Source organism: Eumetopias jubatus, unplaced genomic scaffold, assembly GCF_037043125.1.
Source record: "Eumetopias jubatus isolate StellerSeaLion01/CBP00866 unplaced genomic scaffold, mEumJub1_p1.0 scaffold_8, whole genome shotgun sequence".
Taxonomy (NCBI): Eukaryota; Metazoa; Chordata; class Mammalia; order Carnivora; family Otariidae; genus Eumetopias; species Eumetopias jubatus.
Window position 1 is genome coordinate 64,220,653 of NW_028274814.1, and position 26,949 is coordinate 64,247,601.

The window sequence follows — 26,949 nt, forward strand, 5'->3', positions numbered from 1 at the left end:
CTGTGTCTTTTTCTTTTTTCTTGCTATTTCACTGCTAAACCCTCCAGTATAACATTTAATATATGTGGTCAGTCAGCATCTTGACTTATTCCTTATCTTGGGGAGAAAGAATTCAGTCTTTTATTCTTAAGTGTAATGTTAATTATAGGTTTTCCATTGATGCTGTTCGTTGAGGAAGTTATCTTTTATTACTATTTTTCTGAGAGTTTAAATCATGACTCAGTGTTTGGTTAATTTGTTTTTCTGTATCTATTGACACAGTCATGTGTTTCTTCTCTTTTATATAATTAATGTTATAATTTGATTATATGATTATATATATTATTATTCTTTTAGTGTCTGTAAGATTTATAGTGATGTTCCCTCTTCCTTTCCTCATAGTGGGTATTTAAATCAAGTGGTTTAGATTTATTTGTTAATCTTTTTTTTTTAAAGATTTATTCATTTATTTATTTGACAGAGAGAGAGAGAGACAGCAAGAGAGGGAACACAAGCAGGGGGAGTGGGAGAGGGAGAAGCAGGCTTCCCATTGAGCAAGGAGCCTGATGCGGGGCTCGATCCCAGGACCCTGGGATCATGATTATATTATATAATATAATACAATCATGACCCGAGCTGAAGGCAGACGCTTAACGACTGAGCCACCCAGGTGCCCCGTTAATCTTTTTTAAGAAGCAGTTTTTGGTTCCATTAATTTTTTTCTTTGTCTTTTATTTCATTGCTTGTCTGACCTTTATTATTCCTGAGTTTAATTTTCTCTATTTTTTATAGTTCTTAAGATGAAAGTACAAATACATGATTTTAGAGCTATTGAGTTTATGCTAATGATTTGACTTCATTCTACATATTGTAATATGGCATGTTTTCATTTTCATTCTGCTTAAGATGTTCTAAAAATTTCCTTGATTTTTGTACCTATGATTGATTGATTGATTGATTTACTAACTTACTTAGTTTCATGTTTTTATTTAAATTCCAGTTATTTAAAATATAGTGTAATACTAGTTTCAGGTGGGAATTTATTGATTGGTCACTAACATACAACACCCTGTACACATTAGAAGTGTGTTGTGTTGTTTACATGTCCCATCTTTTGGGATTTTTTTTTCTGGCTTTCTTTTTTAATTGATTTCTAATTTAAAAATTTTTGTATTGAGAATATATTCTGTATTAAATCATTTATTTTCAACTTATTGAGAAATTTAGTAGCTTAACATATATTCTACCTTTATGTATATACTGTGTGCACTTGAAAAGAATGTGTATTCCACTGTGGTTGGGTGGAACGTTCTATAAATGTCAAATTAGGTCATTATGGTTGATAACGTTTTCCAGTTCTTCAAAATTCAATGATTGTATTATCTTCCTTCAGTTACTGAGAAAGGAGTGTTGATCTCTCTAATTGACTTGTCTTTTCTTTCAATTCTGTCAGTTTTTTCTTCATGTATTTTGGTACTTTGTTGTTGAATGCATATGGATTTGTAGTTGTTATATCCTCCTATTGTATTGCTTATCTTAATGTCTATTTTGTACTATATTAACAATTAATTTAACTGTTATGCTTACTATTTATATGGTTTTTCATTTGGAAATTCTTTTACTTTAAAATTACTTGTGTCTTTGAATTCTGATGTCTTTGTTAGCAGCATATAATTAGATCTTACTTTTTATCCAGTCTCATACTCTCTACCCTTTGATTGGAGTGTTTAATCCATTCAATTTAAGGTAACTCTTGATATGCCTGGATTTAGATCTGCCATTTTGCCATTGTTTTCTACTAGTTTGTCTTACTTGGTTTTGGTCCTTTGTTCCTTTTTCATTCCTATCTTTTAGTATACCATTTTAAATTTTGCTGTTGTTCTGTGTTTATACAGTATGGAGCAATAATTGGTATATAATAACCTTTATGTATTTAAACTGTGTATTCTAATAAGTTTTAGCATATGTAAAACTCATGAAACCATCAACACAGTCAAGATAATGAACAAGGCTAGCACTCTTAGCAGTCTCCTTGTGTCTCACTGTAATGTTTTCCTCCTCCCTGTCCTCATCATCCTTTTCCATTTCCAGAAAAGTCACTGATAGATTAACTGTATAGTATATATTTTCTAGAATTTTTATTTAAAGAAATTATGCAATATGTACTTTTTTTGCTTGTCTTGCAGCATACTTATATTAAGATTTATTCATCTTGTCCCATGTATGAATACAGTTTGTCCCTTTTTATTTTTGAGTGGTATTCTGTTTTGTGATTATACCACAGTTTAAACATTTATCTTTTTTTCTTTTTTTTAAGATTTGGTTTTTACTTATTTGACAGAGAGAGAGAGAGCACAAGCAGGGGGAGCGGCAGGCAGAGGGAGAGGGAGAAGCAGGGAGAAGGGAAAGCAGGCTCCCTGCTGAGCAAGGAGCCTGATGCGGGGCTCCATCTCAGGACCCTGGGATCATGACCTGAGCCAAAGGCAGATGCTTAACTGAGCCAGCCAGCTGCCCCTAAGCATTTATCTTTTGATGGGTATTTTCGTTGTATCCAGTGTTTGGCTGTTACAAATAATGCTGCTATGAGCATTTGTGTACAGGTTTTTATATAGACCTATGCTGTTATTTCTCATGGATAAATACCCAGCAGTGAATGGCTGGGTATGATAAGTGTATGTTCAACTTCATTTGTGGTAATGGTTTACATTATACATTTGGTGAAGTGTCTTTTAAAATCTGTTCCCAGTTTGTTGTTATTGTTTTCTTATGGTTGAGTTTTGAGAGTTCTTTACATGTTTTGAATATATATATCCTCCTTCAGATATGTGATGTGCAAATGTATTATCACAGTCTATAGCTTGTCTTTTCTTTTTCCTAATGTATTTCCACAAGTAGAAGTTTTAAATTTATATGAAGTCCAACTTGTCAATTTTTTTCCCATGGATCACTTTTTTGGTGCCCTAGCCTAATCCAAAGTCAAAGAGATTTTCTTCTATGTTTTATTTCAAAAGTTTTAGTTTATAATTTCAATTTTCCAAATTACCCAGTTGGTTTTTATATATGGTTCTTTTTTTTTTTTAACATATGGATACCCAAGCATTACAGTCTTAATTGCTGAAAAGACTATTCTTTCACAAGTGAATTTTCTTTGTACATTATTAAAAATCAATCATATATGTGTGTATTTATTACTTAATGCTTTATTGGTTCCATTTATTTGTCTCTCAACTTCTATACTACTAGTCTTGAAATCAGATAGCATAAGTCTTCCAATATTATTGTTGTAACTTACATTTCAAAGTTGTTTTGGCTCTTCTTGGTCCTTTGCATTTTCACATAAACCTTATAATCAGCCTGTCAATTTCTACAACAAAGCATGCTGGGATGTTATGAGCTGTGTTTATTCATATCAGTTCTGACACGAAATGTGTGGATTTTAACATCAAGCAATTCTGCAGTTCTCTACATGGCTGTTGTATAAGTTAACTTAATTCTGACACTACCCAGACTTAGTGCAGACCTCACAGGTTAAGGACTTAGTCCCCTAAGACTACCCCCCACTTCAGATGCCAGTTGCCAGTTCTGCGCCTCCTGTATCCCTGACCAATTGGCTATGAATCATTCCCCCTCTCAGGCCAGTCACAAATCCCTATACCTCCTGTATTTCTGATCAAATGACTAGAAATTGAGGGTTTCCACAATCCCTTCCTGAGGTTTGATAATTTGCTAGAACAGCTCACAGAACTCAGGAATGTGCTTTATTTACTATTAACAATTTATTATAAGGATGCAGCTCGGGAACAGCCAAACAGAAGAGATGCATAAGGCAAGATATGGGGGAGAGTGAGGGTATTGTGGAGCTTCTGTGCTGTCTCCAGGTGTGTCACTCTTCCAGCACACTCACCCAGCTCACCAACCTAGATACTGTCTAAATACTGTTGTTCAGGGGTTTTAAGGAGGTTTCATCACATAGACATGATTGATTAAATCATTGGCTATTAGTGATTGACTCAATCTCCAGCCCCTCCCCTCTCCATAATGGGTGAAGAAGCCGGTAAGGCTGTATGATCCAACCCTCTAATCACAGGGTTGGTTTCTCTGACAATTGGCTCCATTCTCAAGCTACCTTGGGGCCCACCTAGAGTCTCCTCATTAACATAAACTCAGGTGTAGCTGAAGGGGCTTGCTGTGAATAACAAAAGATGCTCCTTTACTTCTATCACTGAGAAAATTACAAGGGTTTTAGAAGTTCTGTGCTAGGAAATGGGGATGAAGACCAAATATGTATTTCTTACTCTATCACAGATGTTCCTGGGGATTGTGTTGAATCTAGTTACGTGTAATTGACAACTTTACAATATTATCTTCTTACCTAAGAACATGGTTTATTTCTCCACTTATTTAAGTCTTTTTAAATTTCCCTCAGCAATGTTTAAAAATTTTCACTGTTCAGATCTAGCACATCTTTTGTCAAATTTATTGCAAAATATTTCTTTCTTTTTCCTTTTTTCTTTTTTTTAAATATGCTCCACGCCCAGCTTGGAGTCCAATGCTGGGGGCTTGAATTCAAAACCCTAAGATCAAGACCTGAGCTGAGATCAAGAGTTGGACACTTAACCAACTGAGCCACCCAGGCACCCTGCATTTCTTATTTTTTTAAAGCTACTTTGACTTTTATAATTTTTTCAACTTCAGTTATCTAGTGCCTGTTGCTGGTGGAAAGAAATACAATCGGTCTTGTATTCTGTGATGTTGCTAAAATCACTTATTAGTTTTAACACCTTTTTTTGGTAGAGTCCATACAATTTTCTACATAGATGATTATGTAGTCTGAGAATAAAGATATTGTTGCATCTTTCTTTTAATTTGATGTCTTTTATGTTTCTTAACTTATTGTGCTGGTTAAACCTCTAGTACGATATTGAAGTGGAAGGATACCTTTGCCTTTTGCTTGACCATGGGAAGAAAGCATTTAGTCTTTCGTCCTTAACTATAACGTTAGCTATATATATCCACATGAAAGCTCTATTAGGTCAAGTATTTTTCTTTCTACTCCTAGTTTTTATTCTGGGAATAGATGTTGGATTTTGATTAAAAAAATGTACACACACACACACACACATACATATATGTGTGTATGTGTACTTTCTCATACCATTCTCTTAATATCTTAATAATCTCTTACTATCCTTTAATACCTGTAGAAACTTTAGTGGTGTGTCTTATCTCATTCCAAATATCAGTAATCTGTGTCATCGTTCTCTTTTCCTTATTAGTTTTGTAGAGATTTATCAATTTTTTGAATCTTTTCAAAGAACCAGGTTTTGGTTTCATTGATTTTATTCTTTGTGTTTTTGTTTTTTTCTTATTTCTATATCACTGAATTATACTCTGACCTTGATTATTTTATTTCTTTAGTTTAATTGGCTTTCAATTTGCACTTATTCTAGTGTCTTAAAACCAGAAGCTTAGGCCACTGATTGAAACTTTTATTTTTAAACATAGGCATTTGGTGATGTATTTCTTTCCTTAAGTACTACTCTAGGTACTTGTGTCACTTTTTTTTTTTTTTTTTTTTAAGAGAGAGTGAATGGGGGGAGGGGCAGGGGCAGAGGGAGAGAGAGGAAAGAGAGAATCTTAAGCAGGGCCCAACATGGGGTTGAGTCTCACAACCCTGAAATCATGAACTGAGCTGAAATCAAGAGTGGGTTGCTTAACCTACTGAGGCACACAGGCGCCCCTTCTCACATTTTCAAATGTCATGTTTTCATTTTCAGTGAGTTAAAAGTACTTTTAATTTTTCTTTTGATTTCTTCTTTTTTCCTTGGGTTATTTAGAAGTGTGTTATTTAGTGTTGAAATATTTGTGGTTTTTCCACATGTATTTCTTTTATTGATTTCTAATCTTATTCTAATGTGGACAGAGAATATATTTCATATATGTTCTTTTTTTTGAGGTTTGTTTTATGGCCAGGATATGCTCTGTCTTGGTAAATGTTCCTTATCTACTTGAAAAGAATGTACATTCTGGGCGCCTGGGTGGCTCAGTTGGTTAAGCGACTGCCTTCAGCTCAGGTCATGATCCTGGAGTCCCGGGATCGAGTCCCACATCGGGCTCCCTGCTCAGCAGGAGTCTGCTTCTCCCTCTGACCCTCTTCCCTCTCGTGCTCTCTATCTCTCATTCTCTCTCTCTCAAATAAATAAATAAAATCTTTAAAAAAAAAAAAAAGAATGTACATTCTTCTGTTGGTGGAGTTTTTTTTTTTAATAAATGTCATTTAGATCAAGTTTTTCAGTTGTGTTGTTCAAGTCTTCTCTGTTATTATGGATTTTCTTTCTACTTGTCTGCCAATTAATGAGAGGCAAGTATTGAAATATCTGACTATGCTTATGGATTTGACTAGTTTCCCTTGCAGTTCTATTTTTTTCAAGAATTTTGACACACTAAACATTTTGGATTAAGTCCTCTTCATATAATTTTCCCTTTAACACTATAAAAATGCCTTTTTTCTGAAATGTTGTTTGTTATGAAATCTACTTTGTATAATATAGTTTCTCTACCTTTCTTTTGATTAATGCCAGAATAATATATTTTCCCCTATCTTTTACTTTTTTCCTTTTAATTTTTTTTATTTTTTCCCTTTATTTTTATTTTTTCCCCTTTATTTTTAACCTATTTCTGTCTTTATGTTTAAAATGAGTTTCTTGGGGTGCCTGGGTGGCTCAGTCGTTAAGCGTCTGCCTTCGGCTCAGGTCATGATTCCAAGTCCTGGGTTTGAGCCCCGCATTGGGCTCCCTGCTCGGTGGGAAGCCTGCTTCTCCCTCTCCCACTCCCACTGCTTGTATTCCCTATCTCACTGTGTCTCTCTCTGTCAAATAAATATATAAAATCTTTAAAAATAAATAAGTAAAATGGGTTTCTTGTAGAAAATATGTAGTAAGATCTTACTTCTTTTATCTAATCTAATAACCAATGCCTTTTTATTGTGTTTTTGAAACTCTGCATTTAATTTGATTTTTGAGACTTTGGTATTTAAATGTACCATCTTGCTATTTGTTTCCTCTCTGTTCCATGTTTTTGTTTCTTTTTTTTTCTTTTATGCCTACTTTTGGATTATTTTAATGATTTCATTTTATGTCCTTTGTTGATTTATCATATACAACTCTTTGTTGTGTTATTTTGTGATTAATTAGGGAAGGTTGGCATACATTTTTGAAAATGGATAGATAGCAAATATTTTAGTATCTCTGCTGAAACTATTTAACTCTACCAGTATTGTGAGAAAGCAGCCATAAACAATGTGTAAATGAATGGCCATTGCTATGTTTCAGTAAAAGTTTATTTACAAACTAAGGCTGCAGGTTAGATTTGAATTGGAGACCATAGTTTGCCAAACCTGTTGCTGTAGCAGGACAGAAACTGGCATAACTTGGAGAATTTTAGGATCTTGAGTTCTTAATTTCCTCTTTATGGTATATTTTTTCCTCAAATTTGCTTTATCAGGGAAATCCCTTGGATTCCTTGTTAATAATGTTCCCTTTCCTGCAGAGTCTGATACAGTAGTTCCAGTGGGTCAAAGGAATACATGAACATTGTGAAATTGGCAACATTTAGCTATTTATTGCCTTTATATTGCTGATCTTCAGCACCTCTTATCCTTTTTTTTTTTAAGATTTTATTTATTTGACAGAGGGAGAGACACAGCAAGAAAGGGAACACAAACAGGGGGAGTGGGAGAGGGAGAAGCAGGCTTCCCGCAGAGCAGGGGGCCTGATGTGCAGCTCAATCCCAGGACCGTGGGTTCATGACCCAAGACGAAGGCAGACGCCTAACTACTGAGCCACCCAGGCGCCCCAGCACCAAAGTTTCAGGAATGTAGAGGGAATGCAGTAGGAAATTACTCCTACTTTTTAGGTGTCTTTAACCTCCAGTCAGTTAAACGGGTAGGTTGGAAGAAAGGACATGTATTTTTGATATTTTTGTGGACTAAGAAGTCACTTCAAATGATGTCATTTATTCTTCATTAGTAGTTTGGATTAGGGCAACTGTATAATTTGTTTGTGCTTATTTTTAAAAATCTCTAGAGTTAATGGTAGTATCAAATAGGTGCTATGTAAAGATTAAGTGAAGCAAAGTTCCAGTATATAGTAATTATTCAATAACCAGTAGTTATATGGAAAAATCTTTTGATTTAGTTCCTCTGTTATTTGTGATTACAGTTATGCAAAGGATGTCCATTATCCTGAAATACAAGAAATAGTTCACTCATCCATTGTTATTTTTAAGGTTTTCTATTTGAAAGAATGTTTCATTTTTAATCTAGTTACAGTTTCTGTTAGCATTTGGTAATTGATTTTTTTGAAAACATAATTTCCATATAAATTTTGGAAATTTTCTTCTCCACCAATTTTGGGACTTCCTATATCACATTTTACTGAAATTTTTGGTAATTAAATAGAACAAACAAAAAATTTATATAATAGATAAGCATTAAAACTTAACACCTGGTTTCATAGCAGAAGAAAAATAGTTTTTTCTAATATTCTCCTAGGTTCTCTCGCTGGGGCCCAGTAAATTAAAGTGAGAAAAGACCAATTGACAGGAGATAACCGTACAAATTTAATATAATTTTACATGACATGCAAACCTTCATAAAGAAATAAAGACCCCAAGGTTAAACCTGAGTATTTTTATTTTTTTATGTTTTTTAAAAGATTTTATTTATTTGTCAGAGTACAAGCCGGGGGAGCAGCAGGCAGAGGGAGAGGTAGACTCCCCACTGAGCAAGGAGCTCCATGTGGGACTCGATCCCAGGATCCTGGGATCATGACCTGAGCCAAAGACAAGACATTTAACTGACTGAGCCACCCAGGTGTCCCAAACCTGAGCATTTTTATACTAGGTTTGATGAAGAGTAAAAAGTCATAGAAAAATATGATAGGACAAAAGGATGGGAGCTAAGGGTGGTAAACTGGGTGCAGTTTAGCAAGACCTATTCATTTGGATTCTTTTTGTCATCCATCTATCTTCAGAAATAAGGAAGCTCCCTTTTTTCAGGCTATAAGGTGGATACGTCTCATAAGAAAGTCACCACTTGCTTCAGAGGGAAAGGAGGAGGTCAGAGAATTCTTTCTGCACCTGCCATTTCTCAAATTCCTTTAGCTTAAAATACTTAGTATGTCAAGGTGCCAGAATTTGGGATAGTGTGTTCTGAACCCCATCAGTTTCATTATGACATATTTGCTTCAGATCTTTTAAATTTGGGAGAGAAAGTTACAAATAAAGTCTCAGTTTCTCTGTCATACTTCCCTTCCTCTTCCTTCTCTAAAGGACAGACATCTTACAGACTTTACCATGTTTTTACTCTTGCCTTCATGTGCCTATACTTGTTCAGTGTTTAGTTTTAGTTCTTAAATTCCCCAATATATTGTTTTTATTTATATTTTTATTGTGATGTACTCACATATTTACAGATTTTTTTGTTTAACTTTTACTGCTTTCCTCTTCTTCATGTGTTCAATTTATTTCTTTTAGTCTTTATTAATTGTGAAGTATAAACTACTAATATTTGTTTTTCTGAAAATTTTTGTTACACCATAATTTGAATATTTCAGCACTATGTAAAATTCTGTAGCAGTTGTTTTCCCTGAAGAAATTATTTCATTGTCTTTAATATGTTTCTTATGAGATGTCTAATGTTAGTTCAATTATTGATATTTTGTAGATCATCTATCTTTTTGCTTTGTTTTTAAAGCTCATTTTATCCTTGGTGTTCTAGAATTTTACTCTGATGAGCTTATAATTTATTTTTGAATTTATTTGTATACTCCTGTACAGGGATGGCAGTGATAGCTAACTACCTGCCAAAACTTGTTGCTCTTATTTTAGCATATGGCTGCCACTAACTAGCTGCTGCTCCCTGCAAGGGTCTTTTTCTTTTCCTTTGTGGGGTTGGTATAGTTCAGAAAAGCCTCTTTTTGCCTATATCCTTCCATGAAATACCTGTTGGGTAAAACCATTAATATGAAATAATCCCTTTCAGATTCAGTAGTTTAATTTATGTTATGATTTTTCTGGACAGTAAACAAAGTTCAAGTAGCTTAGTTTTCCAGCAGTGATTTGGGAGTACAGGCAATGTGTGTCACTTCCTGGCCAGGATGGTTAAGAAGTAGATGGGTTTTGCTATCTCTTTTCTCTTTTGCCTATAAGAGAAAATACTAAGATTTTTGTCAGTTGGCAGAACCACAGGTATAAGGAGATTGGGTTTGTAAATTATCACTTGGAGGGAATCTGTCATTTGAGACATATCCATGATTAAAAAAGAAAACTTACGTTGTTTTAAGTCAGCGAAAATTTTGGAATTATTTGTTGATAGCAGCTAGCATTACCTTATTACATCAAGATGCATTTGACATCATTATCTTTGAAAAACTTCTATACTGCTACTCAAATATTTTTTTAGAACCCAAACCTTATCATAGAAGTATATGTATCTAGAAATCTGCTGCAAAGTTTAAAAATAAAAATACTATCATAATAAATACCGGCAAGAAGTCAGACAGTTTGAATCCCAAGTCCTTTGTGTTTAGGACAAGATAGAAGAGTTCATTTTAGTTAAAAGTGGGTAAGATTTAAATATGAATGTATGAAAATATCCAAAAATATATATTTTTAAAAAAGTACCCAACATTTAAAGAATTGGTTTAAATTTTAAGATTAACTTTGAACTGGAATATATTTAAAATGAAAGATATTTATATTTGGGTTTAATTAAGATTAAGGAATTGAAGATTTATGCTTGGTCTCCTGCATATCACATGATTCTTTTTTTGTATGGCACCAGCATTTGCTCACACTAAGCTTTTTATTTGAGTGTTAGTGTATTACATCTCCAGATCACAGGAATGTTTTGAAATATTCCCTGCATTCATCTAGATGAAAATTGGTAATGATAGATTGTTACAAGACACCCACTCTCATTCTGCTTGGGCAGAGCAGAAAAATACTGTGGTCTTGGCACCTGTAGGGGAGGAAAATGTTTTGCTCTACCCTTCAGGATTCTTTTGGCTGGTCTATTAATTAAATTGACATAAAACAGATTACAGGAGAAAAACAAATTTAATTATATGTATACAGGAGCCCCATAAGAATATGAAACCGACAGGCAGTCAGGCTTATATGCCATCCTGAGCCAAGGAGAAGAAGGTAGGAGTCTGAGATTTCAAAGGGCAGGAACATAATTCGCAGGAAGATGAACAAGGAAAACAAATGTTTGTCATGCTTTACAGATACAGTGGGACACAGAGAGAAGTTTGCTCTCCAGGCCCTGCCAAGCTCCCCCCTCCTCAGTTTATTACCACACCGAGCCCATATTTTTTATAGTTATCTCTGATGTTCTTCCTGGAACAGGACCTCTATCAAATTCTTCTAAGCAGTTAAGGGGGAGGTAAAAGCTCTTCCTGAATCTTTTCAGCCTTGAATGACTTCAGCTCAAAGTGATCCATGTGCTAAAGTAGCACATTTTGGCAGGGGAGGCTTGTTCTGAACCCCTTCACATGTTAAAAATAGAAAAAAACAGAAAAATACAAGGAGGAAATAACTAAGGGCAAGAAAGTGGAAATAAAGCCAGGATCATATTGTTTAATCACATATCAGTGAGATTTTGCATGTGTGAATTCTGTAGAGACAATGAGAAAACTGTTTTCCCTTGTTTAAGGCATTAATGCTTTTGAACTGAAAACAAATCTTTTTGGTGGAGGGGGGTAGGTAATTTTCTTACTGGCCAAAGAATTTGGAAAACAATTAAATGGAGATAAACCAAGGGTTTCAGATATAATTAACTAGCATTTTGGTAATATTATAGGCTAAGATAATCAAATTATTTTTTATAGTCTACTTCAAAGTCTATCTACTTTAATCTTTTTTTCCCCCAATTAAATCTCATCTCTTGATCTCCAACTTAGGAGTCAGTTTATAATGTTAATTATTTGTTTATAAAGTTCATTTTATTTATTTATTTATTTATTTATTTATTTATTTATTTATTTAAGATTTTATTTATTTATTTGACAGAGAGAGAGGGAATACAAGCAGGGGGAGTGGGAGAGGGAGAAGCAGGCTTCCCACTGACCGGAGAATCCGATGCGGGGCTTGATCCCAGGACCCTGGGATCATGATGTGAGCTGAAGGCAGATGCTTAACGACTGAGACACCCAGGCGCCCCAACAAACTTTATTGTTAATAAGGATATATTTATGAAATCATAATATACAATATGTGAAAGGTGATTTTATATATAATATTGTGATTTTATTTTTTATCTTATTTTTTTTGAGATTTTATTTATTTGACAGAGAGAGTAGAAGAGCACTAGCAGGGGGAGAGGCAAAGGGAGAGGGAGAAGCAGGCTTCCCCACTGAGCAGGGAGCCCAATGCAGGGCTTGATCCCAGGACCCTGATCAGATCATGACCTGAGCTGAAGGCAGACGCTTAACCATCTGAGCCACCCAGGCACCCCAAAATTGTGATTTTAAGTTACCTTTTAAAAATGAAAATATTACCTTAAGAAAGCTGTATTTTTTTAAAGATTTATTTATTTTAGAGAGAAAGAACACGAGTAGGAGGGATGGGGGAGAGAGAGGGAGAGAGAATCTCAAGCAAACTCCATGGTGAGTGGGGAACCCGACTTGGGGCTTGATCTCAAAACCCTGAGATCATGACCTGAGCAAAATCAAGAGTCAGATGCTTAACCAGTTGCCCCACCGAGGCGCCCCATTGTATGTGTTTTTAAGTTTATTTTTTTAGTATAGAAAAAATTTGTTTTGAAGTTTGTCTCTCTACCTGAGGAAATTTTTGCTGAGGTCTATGTTAATATATAATGGTTGATGATTAATATGGAAGACCTGATTCAAAAAAACCAGAATAAAGTAGAAAAGAACAGTGTTGACATTACTTTCTGAAGAGTTTCATCATATTTTACAAAATAACCCTATTTTTTTTTCTGGTACTATTCACTACAAAAACTGAATATAATTATCAGGACACTTTTTGAAAATTCAGTGATCAATGTTTTGTTTTGCTTTTTTTTAAATTTGTTGGTGAGATAATTTATCATGAAGCAGGATGGCCCTTAGAACTTTATGTATTTGGATGAGGAGTTAGCACCTAAACAGCATTCACCATCCATTTCGTGCTGGAATCTTCCAAAAATCTCAGAAGGGTACTGGTCTTTATATCTAATAAACTTCTGATTAACTTTTTGTCTCCAAAGCATTATTTCTGACAGATAGGGATTATGCCCCTATCGCTATTACTATTATTGCTGCACTAGTTTGGTATGTTTAGGTAGGAGCTATTTGGGGAACTTTTTCTTTTACCAGTTGTTTCCTACACGGAAGCTTCTTATGTGTAATCAGGATATATCATTCAAGAGGATGATCACAGAGCAAATGTTAGTGAATATGGAAAGAGGGGTAGTGAGGCATAATATAGATGCAAGCATAGAACAAAGTGAGACAAAGGCCACCAAAGCAACATAACTAAATAGAGATCAAAACCAACAGGAGGCTTTCCTTGCTGATAGTGCTCTCGCAAACATGGTGAATGTTTCCTAAAACCCCCTGGACTTTCTGCAAGGAGTGTGGCAAGCACCAACCCCACAAAGTGACACAGTACAAGAAAAGCAAAGATTTTCTTTATGCCCAGGGAGAGCACTGTTATGACAGGAAGCAGAGTGGCTGTGATGGGCAGACTAAGCCAGTTTTCTGGAAAAAGGCTAAAACTACAAAGATGTGTTGAGCCCAACTGCAGATGTAAGAGAATGCTGGCTGTTAAGTGATGCAGACATTTTGAACTGGGAAGAGATAAGAGAAAGGGCCAAGTGATCCAGTTCTTAGCTTCATATTTTGTTATATTATGAAGATAATAAAATCTGGAGGTTATGTTCACTTCATTTGGTTGCATTTGGTCTTTTAAGATGGAAATAAACTAGTGCCATCGATATAATTCCCCTTGTGGGGCAATTTATGCTTGGGAAAAAAAAAAGCCAACAGGAGAAAGAGGCAATTTTGTAGGTCTATAATCATTTATATACATAATATCACATATATAATAAATATGTATATAATCATTGATATAGTTTGGTGTTTCTGGGTACTGATGAGTATGGATAAGACATCTCTCAGCTAAACTATAGTCAGGCTCCTCTAAACTCCCTTCTCTCCTAGGTCTCAATGTTGGGCTCATCCTTGACATGCTTGCATAAGCCAGTATTTACAAGAATCCTGCTAATTCAGATTAGAGAGAATCCTCCCAACTCTTGATATCTGATCAAATTCCTTATCCCCAATCCTTATATCTAAACACCTTGACTAGCCCTTAGCAAGAATCTCCCCCTACCCTTGATGTCTCATATTAATTTTCAAATCAACCGGTCCCCTCAACCTGCATCCCTGGCTATAAATCTCTGCTTATTCTTGTATTGAAGTTGAGCAGATCTTTTTACCCTATTTCAGTAGTCTTGGCATTTATCACAATGGTCTTGAACAAAGTCTTTCTATTTTAACAAGTGTCGGAATAATTTTTTCCTTAACAGTATACACGCACACCCACTTAAACCCACGTAATGTGGGTGGGCTCATCCAATCAATTGAAGGCCTTAAGAGTAAATACTACAGTTTCCCAAAAAGAAAAATTCTTCTTTAATAATGGAACACAGAAATCCTGCCTGAGTTTCCAACCTGACTGGTTGCTGCCCTAGGGATTTCCTACTTGATAGCCCCTACAGTGTAAGCCAATTCGTTAAAGTCAATGAACATCAGCCTCCCACTTCCTCACTCCCCCTTCTCGTCTCTCCTCCCACTTTCTCTTTTGCTTTCCCTTACCTCTCTCCATATATCCTACTGGTTCTGTTTCTGTAGAGAATGCAGTTTGTAAATTTTTATTTATTTACTTATCTTTGAGATTGCCATAACTTTTTAAGGATGCTGAAGTGCTTTATTGTGCTTTTCTATATATGCTCTGTGCTACTTGTCTGTTGGAATTTTGTCTAGCTATATAGTCCCTGAAAGTGCTGAAAATCTGTTTTTGCATCTATCACTCTTACTAAGTTCTATCACTTTAGAAAAGTGTTGTTTGGATATTTCAAATACTTTTCTGTAAATCATATGATCGATTGTGATTGATTGATTGATTGATGTTGATACTGAGGAATTCTGGTTGTCATCTTTACGGCGTATTTCCAAAAAATACTGTAAGTATATCAAAGTAGTCAAAGTGTAGTTTTCTCATAAATTCAAAAGTTCATCCAGTTATAATTCATCATTTTCTTGGTAATTATTTTTTATACTGTAGTTTGTATGGGTATTATATAAAAAGTAGGTATCAAAATATAGATTTTAGAAGAATTAATGACAGATATTGCCAGCTTTTTTCTTTTTACTTAATTTTATGCACAATGGTTATGAAACAATAACAACAGTAATTTTATTACTTTTGTAAGAGTTAGTGTATTATTATTAGAATCCATTTTTGTACACCATCAAGACCACTTGAGTCTCATTCTCATAAAATAGGAAAAAAGTATGCCTTGAGGCCATTTATCTGCCAGGAAAAACACATTTTTATTACCTGCTAATTATTGTCCCAAATGTATATAGTGATATGTTAGCAGATTGTGGCTAGCCATAAAATCGTTTTTCTCTTACCACATACTTCACTTTTCTTTATTCTCCACATATAGTAAATTTAAGAAAATGAATAAAGAAGGGAAATTTTAAATTGAAATTACTACACAGAAAATAAGAAATTTACCTTCTATTTCTCTTGAATGCATTCTTTGAGAGAAAAAACACATGATCATGCTCATTTAAAATAATGTAAGTAATGTTCACATTAAGAAAGCCGTGGAATAGTCCTACTCATTGTCCTACTCATTGCTTGGGGAAATATTTGTAATGATGATAAGGAGAAATTAGAACTTACTAACTTCTGTTGAATTTTTTTTTTCCTCTTAATTCCTGTGTTGTTTTGTTGTTGTTTTTGTTTTTCTTTTTACCCTCACTAATCTCTCTTATTACAAAGATGACTCTTTTTGACAGAGGACACAGTTAAAGGAGAACAGAAGCCTTAGAGTAGTGAAAAGATTGCAATTGTGTACCAGCCTCCTGGTAATATGTGTATAATTGCCTGTTTAGGTGAAATGTGATCAAGGAATTGGCAAATAGAAACAGTGAAACATTTTCTGTTCTCTTCTGAGGCATTTTAAAAGAATAATCTGAATACTGTAGACTATAAATGGATAAGTACTCTTAAATTTGAAAAAGAATATTTCACAAACTGGGAGCAAGATGGCGGAGGAGTAGGAGACCTAGATTTTGTCTGGTCTCAGGAATTCAGCTGAATAGGGATCAAACCATTCTGAACACCTACGAACGCAACAGGAGATCGAAGAAGAGAGTAGCAACAACTCTCTGAACAGAAAAGTGACCACTTTCTGGAAGGTAGGACGTGCGGAGAAGTGAATCCGAGGCGATATTCGGGAGGATAGACGGCGGGGGAGGGGGCCTCCGTCAGCCGTTTCTGGCAAGTGATAGAGCCGCGGAGCACAAAATCGGACCTTTTAGAAGTCGTTTCCGCTGAGGGACGTCGCTCCAGTGGCTAAGCAGGGGGTGGAACCCTCGCGGGACAGTGTGGTCTCAGGACCCTCGGGGTCACAGAAAGACCGGGGGTGCCTGAGTGCGGCAGAGCTCCCAGGTATCGGAGCGGGGAAGCCGGCTGCAGAGACGGAGCCGAGGCGCGGGCTCTCAGCTCGGGATTGCCATAAACTGTGATCCTCGGCCCAGCAGGGATCCAGCAGGGTCCCAGCAAGCGGCAGAGCTGGGGAGACTCCCCTTCCTCCCCGGGGAGGAGTGGCACGGGAGCGCACCGCAGGGATCTGCTGGGTTTGGAGACTCCACACGGGGCCTGGTGCCAGAGATAGAAACTCTCGGTCACAGGCCGGGTGAGCACGGAGTGCGGCGGGAGACCAGGGAGACGGGAGTGACTGCTTTTCTCTGGGGGCACACTGAGGAGCGGGGCCCCGAGTTCTCAGCTCCTCCGGGCGGAGATTAGGAGACCACCATTTTCACCCTGGTCCTCCAAAGCTGTACCGAGAGCTTGCAGGGAACAAAAGCTCCTGAGAGCAAACCTGAGCAGCTTGCTTAGCCCAGACCAACAAAGGCGGGGCACTTCCGCCTCCGGCAAAGACATTTGGGAACCACGGCAACAGGCCACTCCCCCAGAAGATCAGCACGAACAGTCAGCAAGCCAAGACCAAGTTTATGGATCAAGGAGAACGGGAGAACTCCAGCGCTAGGGGAATACTGCACATAGAATTCATGGCTTTTTTTACTATGATTCATTAGTTTTTCAAAGTTAAATTTTTAACTGTTTTTTTTATTTTTCTTTTCCCCTTTTTCAACCAACATCTTATCAATCCCTTTTTTAAAAAAATTTTTTTATTTTTCATTTTTAGAGTCATATTTTATCCCTTCATCGTAGTTAGCCTTATTTTTCGCATATATATATAAGTTGTTCTTTCTTTAAAGTTTTAAGATACAGTTTCTTCTAACAGATCAAAATATACACTAAATCACTAGTGTATGGCTTGGTTCTAGTCTCCTGCCTGATCACATTCTCTCCCCCCCCTTTTTTTTTTAAATATTCTTTTTTCAAAGAACTTCTTATCAATTCCTTTTATAAAATCTTTTATAATTTTTATCTTTACAATCATCTTCCATCCCTCCATTATATCAACCCTTATTTTGTACATGTATGTCTTTCTTCCTTTAAAATTTTAAGAGGCACTTTTTTCTAACAGACCAAAATACGCCCAAAATCGAGTGTGTGGCACTGATCTATGCACTAGCATGATCATATTTGATCATATTCTGTTTTTTTTGTATTGTTCTGTTTTTGTTTTTATCTTTTTCTTTTTGTGTGTTTTTTTTTTTTTTTCTCTTTCTTTTTTCTTTCTCTCCCTTTCTTTTCCCCTGGTTTCAGGTCTTTTCTGATTTGTATAGAGTATATTTGCTGGGGATGTTGACCTGTTAGCATTTTGTTCTCTTATTCATCTATTCTCCTCTGGACAAAATGACAAGACAAAAAAAGGCACCTCAGCAAAAAGAACAAGAGGTACTACCGTCAGCCGGAGACCTACTCAATACGGACATTAGTACGATGTCGGACCTAGAGTTCAGAATCATGACTTTAAAGATACTAGCTGGGCTTGAAAAAAGCATGGAAGTTATTAGAGAAACCCTTTCTGGAGAAATAAAAGAACTAAAATCTAACCAAGTCAAAATCAAAAAGGCTATTAATGAGGTGCAGTCAAAAATGGGGGCACTAACTGCTAGGATAAATAAGGCAGAAGACAGAATCAGCGATATAGAAGACCAAATGATGGAAAATAAAGAGGCTGAGAAAAACAGAAACAACTACAGGATCATTAGGGCAGAATTCGAGATAAGCGATACGATAAGACGAAACAGCATTAGAATAATTGGGATCCCAGAAGAAGAAGAAAGAGAGAGAGGGGCAGAGGATATATTGGAGCAAATAATAGCAGAGAACTTCCCTAATGTGAGGAAGGAAACAGGCATCAAAATCCAGGAGGCACAGAGAACCCCCTCAAAATCAATAAAAATAGGTCAACACCCCGACATCTAATAGTAAAACTTACGAGTCTCAGAGACAAAGAGAAAATCCTGAAAGCAGCTCAGGAGAAGAGATATGTAACCTACAATGGTGGAAATATTATATTGGCAACAGACCTATTCACAGAGACCTGGCAGGCCAGAAAGGACTGGCATGATATCTTCAGAGCACTAAACGAGAAAAATATGCAGCCAAGAATACTATATCCAGCTAGGCTCTCATTGAAAATTGAAAGAGAGATAAAAAGCTTCCAGGACAAACAAAACCTAAAGGAATTTGCAAACACGAAACCAGCCCTCCAAGAAATATTGAAAGGGGTCCTCTAAGCAAAGAGAGAGCCTAAAAGCAGCATAGATCAGAAAGGAACACAGACAATATACAGTAACAGTCACCTACAGGCAATACAATGGCACTAAATTCATACCTTTCAATAGTTACCCTGAATGTAAATGGGCTAAATGCCCTAATCAAAAGACACAGGCTATCAGATTGGATTAAAAAACAAGACCCATCCATATGCTGTCTGCAAGAGACTCATTTTAGACCCAAAGACACCCCCAGATTGAAAGTGAGGGGGCTGGAAAACAATTTACCATGCTAATGGACACCAAAAGAAAGCTGGGGTGGCAATCCTTATATCAGACAAATTAGATTTTAAAACAAAGACTGTAATAAGAGATGAAGAAGGACACTCTATCCTACTTAAAGGGTCTATCCAACAAGAAGATCTAACAATTGTAAATATCTATGCCCCTAACATGGGAGCAGCCAATTATATAAGGCAATTAATAACAAAAGGGAAGAAACACATTGACAACAATACGATAATAGTGGGGGACTTTAACACCCGCCTGACTGAAATGGACAGGTTATCTAAGCAAAGATCAACAAGGAAATAAAGACTTTAAATGACACACTGGACCAAATGGACTTCACAGATATATTCAGAACATTCCATCCCAAAGCAACAGAATACACATTCTTCTCTAGTGCCCATGGAACATTCTCCAGAATTGATCACATCCTAGGTCACAAATCAGGTCTCAACTGGTACCAAAAGATTGGGACATTCCCTGCATATTTTCAGACCACAATGCTTTGAAACTAGAACTCAATCACAAGAGGAAAGTCGGAAAGAACTCAAATACATGGAGGCTAAAGAGCATCCTACTAAAGAATGAATGGGTCAACCAGGAAATTAAAGAAGAATTAAAAAAATTCATGGAAACCAATGAAAATGAAAACACAACTGTTCAAAATCTTTGGGATACACCAAAGGCAGTCCTGAGAGGAAAGTATATGCCAATACAAGCCTTTCTCAAGAAACAAGAAAGGTCTCAAATACACAACCTAACCCTACACCTAGTTTTCCCTAAGGAAATCAGACTTTCCCTAAGGAGATCAGACTTTTCCCCTAAGGTCAGGAACGCGGCACGGATGTCCACTATCACCACTGCTATTCAACATAGTATTAGAAGTCCTAGCCACAGCAATCAGACAACAAAAAGGAATCAAAGGCATCCAAATCGGCAAAGAGGAAGTCAAACTCTCACTCTTTGCAGATGATATGATACTGTATGCGGAAAACCCAAAAGACTCCACCCCAAAACTGTTAGAACTCATACAGGAATTCAGTAAAGTAGCAGGATATAAAATCAATGCACAGAAATCAGTGGCATTCCTATATACCAACAACAAGACAGAAGAGAGACAAATCAAAGAGTCGATCCCATTTACAATTGCACCCAAAACCATAAGATACCTAAGAATAAATTTAACCAAAGAGGCAAAGGATCTGTACTCAGAAAACTATAAAATACTCATGAAAGAAATTGAGGAAGACACAAAGAAATGGAAAAACTTTCCATGCTCATGGATTGGAAGAACAAACATTGTGAAGATGTCAATGCTACCTAGAGCAATCTACACATTCAATGCAGTCCCCATCAAAACACCATCCACCATTTTCAAGGAAATGGAACAAATAATCCTAAAATTTTTATGGAACCAGAAGAGACCCCCAATAGCCTGAGGAATGTTGAAAAAGAAAAGCAAAGCTGGCGGCATCACAATTCCGGACTTCCAGCTCTATTACAAAGCTGTCATCATCAAGACTGTATGGTACTGGCACAAAAACAGACACATCGATCAATGGAACAGAATAGAGAGCCCAGAAATGGACCCTCAACTCTATGGTCAGCTCATCTTCGACAAAGCAGGAAAGAATGTCCAATGGAGAAAAGACAGTCTCTTCAACAAATGGTGTTGGGAAAATTGGACAGCCACATGCAGAAGAATGAAACTGGACCATTTCCTTACACCACACACAAAAATAGACTCCAAATGGTGGAAAGACCTAAACGTGAGACAGGAGTCCATCAAAATCCTAAAGGAGAACACAGGCAGCAACCTCTTCAACCTCAGCCGCAGCAACTTCTTCCTAGAAACATCGCCAAAGGCAAGGGAAGCCAGGGCAAAAATGAACTATTGGGATTTCATCAAGATAAAAAGCTTTTGCACAGCAAAAGAAACAGTCCACAAAACCAAAAGACAACCGACAGAGTGGGAGAAAATATTTGCAAATGACATATCAGATAAAGGGCTAGTATCCAAAATCTATAAAGAACTTATCAAACTCAACACCCAAAGAACAAATAATCCAATCAAGAAATGGGCAGAAGACATGAACAGACATTTTTCCAAAGAAGACATCCAAATGGACAACAGACACATGAAAAATACTCAACATCACTTGGCATCAGGGAAATCCAAATCAAAACCTCAATGAGATACCACCTCACACCCGTCAGAATGGCTAAAATTAACAAGTCAGGAAACGACAGATGTTGGCGGGGACGTGAAGAAAGGGGAACTCTCCTACACTGTTGGTGGGAACACAAGGTGGTGCAACCACTCTGGAAAACAGTATGGAGGTTCCTCAAACAGCTGAAATTAGAGCTACCGTACGATCCAGCAATTGCACTACTGGGTATTTACCACAAATTACAAATGTAGGGATCCGAAGGGGTACGTGCACCCCAGTGTTTATAGCAGTAATGTCCAGAATAGCCGAACTGTGGAAAGAGCCAAGATGTCCATCGGCAGATGAATGGATAAAGAAGATGTGGTATATATTACACAATGGAATATTATGCAGCCATCAAAAGGAATGAGCTCTTGCCATTTGCCACAATGTGGATGGAACTGGAGGGTGTTATGCTGAGTGAAATAAGTCAATCAGAGAAAGATATGTATCATACGACCTCACTGATATGAGGAATTCTTAATCTCAGGAAACAAACAGTGTTGCTGGAGTGGTGGCGGTGGGATGGATGGGGTGGCTGGGTGATAGACACTGGGGAGGGTATGTGCTATGGTGAGCACTGTGAATTGTGCAAGGCTGTTGAATCATAGATCTGTACTTCTGAAACAAATAATGCAACATATGTTAAGAAAAAAGAAAAAGAAGATAGAAGGAGGGGAAGAATGAAGGGGAGTAAGTCGGAGGGGGAGACGAACCATGAGAGACGATGGACTCTGAAAAATAAACTGAGGGTTCTAGAGGGGAGGAGGGTGGGGGATGGGTTAGCCTGGTGATGGGTATTAAAGAGGTCACATTCTGCGTGGAGCACTGGGTGTTATGCACAAACAATGAATCATGGAACACTACATCAAAAACTAATGATGTAATGTATGGTGATTAACATAGCAATAAAAAAATAAAAAAAGAAACGAATACTTCACAAACTGGTAATTATGATGATTGTTCTTGTAATGATTCCAGAATGGATTGTTAAAGAAAGAATGGTAACGTCCGGAAATGGGATTGATTTGCTAAGAACATATTGTCAGGTTAAACTTATCCTTTTGGGGGACAGATTTACTAGGCTAGTAAGGAAAGTGGGGCAGGAAAGTTTATCTAAGCTTTAATAAATTAAGTCTCTCACAAAATCAATTTATAAACAAAAGTATGAAATATATGGGGGGCACAGACTTTAGATAAATTGATTAAATGAGCATACCAAATATATAAATATCTGGATTTATATCCACTTAAAATAAAGATCTACAGTAGAATGTCACAGGGTACTATCTTCATCTTTATTCCGCTCAGTATTGTCAGTGATTTGGATGAAACTATTGAAAGCATATTTTCACATTTGATATGACATGAAATTGTATTTAAAATATTTTCAAAGGCTGAAGTTGTAGTATTTTATCCAAAGTGAAATTCAAAATAATAAATATTAGTGGCTTAAACTTAAATTTTAACTTCAGCATTTGTACAAGATTAGTAACCAAACTTAGCTATACCACATGTATTTAACATTTAGGAGTGTTATTTAACAGTAAGTTTTAAAAATAATGTAATTTTAGTCTGATGTAATTGAAGTTAGTTTTCTAAAAATCTGGGAAGAGGAGAGTCCCAGTCTAATTTGAGTTCATATTACTCCCTTTAATACTGCTTGTCATAGTTATAAAAGAATAATCTTTTATTGGAATATTGGAACATACTTAAAGGATAATGGATAAAGAGTTGACAGACATGAAGATGTATAATATGAAATACAGTTGAAAGTATTTGAAATAAATTGCCTTTTTGGAAAATTGTTATATGCACAAAGATCAGATTTATTTTGGATCATTATACAACTAGGGTCAACGTATTGAAACTAGAGAGAAACATTTTAGCCCAATATGAAAATATAAAGTTGTATTAGAGTTCACCTAATTGTGTGACATTGATATGAAATCCGGTGTATTAGACCATTTCTACCTATAAAAATGGCTATTTCATATGGTTCATCTTAATAAAAGGGATGGTGAATGAGCAGTATTCCTCAAGATAGCAAATTTTTTTCTCTAGAGTAACCTAGTCATAACATGGACAATAATTTGATGGATAGTATATCTTATCTATCTACATACATACATTGTGTGTGTGTGTGTGTGTGTGTGTGTGTGTGTGTGTGTGTGTGTGTATAATGTGGAGGGGTTTCAAGCATTGGATGAATAAAATTGTCTTTTAAATTCATTTCTGATCCCAAGATTTTGTGATTCTAGAAATTGAATTTTGCATTTACTATGCATTTGCTGAATAGGGATCCAGATAGACATGGACATGACTGTAATTGACATTGTTTTGACCTAGAATGTCTTCATTCGTCTAGATACGTAAACATCTTTTACTAAATTTAAGGAAATGTAAGAAAATATTTTAGGTAGTGGTGGGATGTTTACTCCAATGCTTAATGGGAAATTTTTTAAAAACTATTTCTGTCTTTACATTGACAACCTTTTCTTTTTAAACAAGATTTTATATCTGTAATCCAAAATCTTGGATATTTTTCTTCAGACAGATTGTTTTCCTTTAAATATCTACTCTGGATAAAATTAATGCTTTAGGTAGAATTAATTTCTTGTGAAATACTTTTTATTAACTTCCTGATAAAAGTATTGAAAGTAGTAGTAGAAATGATAGTAAAATAGTTATTGTAGAAAAGTTATCTTGAATACTGATTTCTGGCCACAAAATTTCCTTTCTTTCCTCAGAGATGTTTATATATTGTTTTAAATGATAATAATTTTAATGAAAAAAAGGAAGCATGGGGAAGATCTTTAAAAAATGGTCTTTATACTCAATCAGTTCTCTATCAAATAAGGAATTTAATAATTCAGGTTGGAAAACTATTCATTATTTTTGGTACCTGGAGATTAAAGCTCATGAATCACAAGTTTGATGTTAGATGAAGTATAGTTTTATTACCTGGACTCTTAAAGCATTCTTTCAGTGGCCAAAAGGTTATCTGAAACAAACTCTGAAATAATTTCTGCATTTAAATTCTCACCATTTGAAGTACTTACAAGGTCTGTTTCAAGAAATGGTGATTCATTAGGTATCTCAAAAGTATTTTCATAGATGCTTATGAGTTCTCCATCTCTCCTTATTGTATCTTAGCTGTTGTAAAGCCTGTAACACTTTAGGACTATCAGTCTCAATGACAGAGGAAGTAAGTAAGTAAGTGAAGTGAGGATTGAAGTTCAGATTATAAATTATCAGACTTACCACAAGTAGCTGTCCAAAAAAGCATGTACAATTACATTACAGAATATGTACATGGTCTCAACATTTTACCATATTAACTCATTTAATATTTATATTTTACTTTAGATATTACTGGAATGGAAGAAATAGACTACCTCAAACAGAATTACGTGAAGGATTTGTAGTTGTGCCCAAAACAGTAATTCTGTCCCCTCTCTTCAGAGGAGGAGGAGGACCTGGAGTAAATAGAAGTCTCTAGAGTGCCAGCAGCCTCCAGCTATTCCAGAGCAGCTTCTTCTGTTCACACTACTATGCTGTATGACCCATTTTCATTTTTCTCCCTAAAATGAGCTCCTTTACCTAGTAGCATATACTTGAGGAGTTCGGCTTCTGGTAAAAACGTATGATTTCTCAGGCCTGACTATAGGCAATTACGAAGGCTTTACCTGTCAGGTCTCACGGGAAAAAATCTACACTCCCCACACTAGACTTGGTACACAGCCAATGCATTATTAGTCTTTGGAGGGAGTTGCGTTCAAGTATTCAGATCCCCTTGGCTAGCTGCGGACTTCACATATTTGCATTTCTAGCCCAGGCACCTTCTTTCCTAGGTTTCTTTATCTTAGGTCTTGATCACCTGTCTTCTTCCAGTGCTTCTGCCTAAGCTTCCTCCTGAGGAGGAGAAACCTTAAAGCCAGTTTTACCCACTCTGACTCAGTTATTCAGTACTTTTCCACTCCTCATCCCCCATCCCCAAGGTTCTAAAAATACAGGAGACTTTGTATAGGACTCCTGAAGCAGGGAGATTACTCTTCCTCTGCTCTGATTCATGTGGCCTTCACCTTGTATGCAGTTTCTTTTTTTTCTTTTATTTATTTTTTTAAAAGATTTTATTTATTTATTTGACAGAGAGACACAGCGAGAGCAGGAACACGAGCAGGGGGAGTGGGAGAGGGAGAAGCAGGCTTCCCGCTGAGCAGGGAGCCCGACGCGGAGCTCAGTCCCAGGACCCTGGGATCATGACCTGAGCCAAAGGCAGACGCTTAATGACTGAGCCACCCAGGCGCCCCTGTGTGCAGTTTCTTGAGGAAGGGGAGTGGTCAGGGGAGGGAGGGAAGAGAGGAATCAGTACATTCTCTTATACTATCACAGTAAGTGGTTAAAACCTTCTCTGTTACTTTCAGCTGTTATCCACTGTTTTGGCTGTTGCTGCTTAATCAGCATCTCCCATACCTGAGACTCACTCTCTGCAGATCAGCTGAGTTCCCTAGGACACTATGGCCATAGTTCTCAAAATAGAGTCCTTGGGTTAGCAGCTTCAATATCTGCATCAATTGGGAGTTTGTTAGAAATGCAAGTTCTCTAGCACTACCTCAAACTACTGAATCAGAAATTCTGTTCATAGGCCATCAATCTCTAACAAATCTTCCAGGTGATTCTGATACATGCAAAAGTTTGAGAACCATTAATAATGTTCCCATTACACATTGTTTTGTGGGGCTTCATTACCATATATTAAGTCCGCATATACCTGGGTCTGTCTCTTGAGTTTTCTGTTCTTATAGATTAAACTGTTCTTTTATTCTTACATAAATACCATAGTATTTTTATACTATGTTTTATTATAATGTGATATATCTTAATATGTGGTATAGCAAATCTCTGGTTCTTGATTTTTTTTTTCTTTCTTTCAATACTTTAAATATTTCCTTCCACTCTTTTTTTTTTTAGCTTGCATTGTTTCAGAAGACAAGTCTACTGTAATTCTTATCCTTTTTCTCTTATAAATAAAGTGTTTTTTTTTCCTTCTGCCTTTTTTTAAAGATTTCCTATTTTCTTTTCTTTTTTTGTCATTTGAATATGATACAGGTAGGATGGAGTTTTCCTTTTCTTTTCTTTCTTCATTTTTTTTTTTTGTTGTATTTATAATCCTTGATGTTCTCTATGTTCTCTGGATCTCTGGTTTTGTGTTTGTCATTAATTTTAGAAAATTGGTGATTATTACTTCAAATACTTTCAAATACTTCTTCATTCTGTCTTCTCCTGTTGGTATTTCTTTTTTTTTAATTTTTTATTGTTATGTTAATCACCATACATTACATCATTAGTTTTTGAGGTAGTGTTCCATGATTCATTGTTTGTACATAACACCCAGTGCTCCACGCAGAACGTGCCCTCTTTAATACCCATCACCAGGCTAACCCAACCCCCCACCCCCCTCCCCTCGAGAA

At 36.2% G+C, this 26,949-nt stretch overlaps 1 protein-coding gene and 1 pseudogene across 2 annotated transcripts in view; both read left to right on the forward strand.

Annotated features, from left to right (window-relative positions):
* Window positions 1-26,949, forward strand: part of CCDC91 (coiled-coil domain containing 91) — a 315,250-nt gene that overhangs the window by 191,389 nt on the left and 96,912 nt on the right. The window lies entirely within an intron of this gene.
* LOC148163726 (large ribosomal subunit protein eL42-like) lies at window positions 13,582-13,897 on the forward strand (annotated as a pseudogene).